Source organism: Etheostoma spectabile, chromosome 15, assembly GCF_008692095.1.
Source record: "Etheostoma spectabile isolate EspeVRDwgs_2016 chromosome 15, UIUC_Espe_1.0, whole genome shotgun sequence".
Lineage (NCBI taxonomy): Eukaryota > Metazoa > Chordata > Actinopteri > Perciformes > Percidae > Etheostoma > Etheostoma spectabile.
The window spans coordinates 21,305,825-21,307,276 of NC_045747.1; the positions used below are offsets into that span (position 1 = coordinate 21,305,825).

Genomic DNA, 1,452 nt, shown 5'->3' on the forward strand with positions numbered 1-1,452 from the left:
AGATTGATTCACTTTATATCCATAATTCATCGCGTTTTGGCTCATTTCTCAACAGTGCCATGTCTCTCCCGTCTAGTAGGCTCGTTCGAGATGAACTGCGCCTCCCCTGTAAAGTGGACGAGAGCAGGCGGCAGCAGCGGGGGGCGGGGACAGAAAGCTGCGGTAAAGTCGGACAGTTTCCAGCCGATTCCAGCAGCCTTCAGGCTGGACAGGAAGTGATGAAAACACTGTGGTTCGATTCCGATTTAATAAAATATAATCAGACCCACACATCAGCTGGTACACAGTCTCCAGTTGTTTTAGTTATGACAGAGTAGCTGGCAAAGTGCTCTACATGCGATCTGTTGCTGATTGTAATTAACAACAGACTGTAGATGATCCGTGATCTGATCAGATTTAGTCTCTTTGACTTCTAAACGTAACTATCAGTCACACAACATGTGTTCTGACAGAATAGTCTTTAAATCAACAAATTGCAATTAAAATCCATCCGTATCAAAACAGTAAAAAGTTTATATAAAACGTCATCATGTTGTAAACCAATCACTGTTAAATCAGCTGAGAGGCCGGCTTCCCAGCATGCTCTGGTCCGCCTGGGTCCGCCTGGCTCTTGCAGGTCGTGAAAAGCAACTGCGCCGCCTGCGTCTCAGAACTGCGCCGCCTTGCTCTCGTGAGATTTCCTTTGCCCACGTGTGCATGACGTCAGAGCAGGTCGGGATCAAGTCGGACACATCTAACGGCATGCACCGGCGCCGATCGCCGGTGATCGATTCTGCGCAGACCTGGCTCATCTCGAACGAGTCTATTGTTTCAGGAAGTGCATGCCCATATATGGGAGATAAAGGCACCCCTCTTGTATGGAAGGCCAGAGGGGACATAAATGCCTATAGACTCTATAGAAGGCAAAATAATGCACTATCTAGACACATATTTGCTTGTATAACATTGCTGTGGATGTAATATCAATAAATATGACATTATTATGTTATTATTGGCATAAGTAAATGTCATGAGAGCAAAACGTCTTGATTTTTTTGGAAAAAATGCATGTATTTTGTCAACCGTATAAGTTATATATTCTTCACAGTGTGACTCCCAGGACATATGAAAGTATTTTAGAAAGGAAAATGGCTTAGGTTTTACTTATATGTCTGTGATATCAATACATATCTGGAATTTATTTATTTATTTATTTATCTTAAAGGCCCTACAACCATTTTTAACATGCAAGTGACCCACTGCAACCCAAATATTCTAATACCCAGTTTTGTCTGAAAAATGATGTTCAATCTTGACTGTAGACAACAGGGTTGAGTGTTTACAAGCTTTTTTATAAAATAAATCCAGACGGAAATTAAACTGTAAAAATGGCCTCAGGGCCCCCAGGGTTAAAGTACGGTATTGCAGATATATATGTAAACAACTGGTACTGTAAATAAACAGTCAGCAGTG

General features: G+C 41.9%; 1 protein-coding gene and 1 long non-coding RNA gene across 15 annotated transcripts in view; one reads left to right on the forward strand and one right to left on the reverse strand.

Moving 5' to 3' along the window:
• Positions 1 to 1,452, forward strand: part of celf1 (cugbp, Elav-like family member 1) — an 80,239-nt gene that overhangs the window by 28,505 nt on the left and 50,282 nt on the right. The window lies entirely within an intron of this gene.
• Positions 1 to 1,452, reverse strand: part of LOC116702546 (uncharacterized) — a 16,408-nt gene that overhangs the window by 6,621 nt on the left and 8,335 nt on the right. The window lies entirely within an intron of this gene.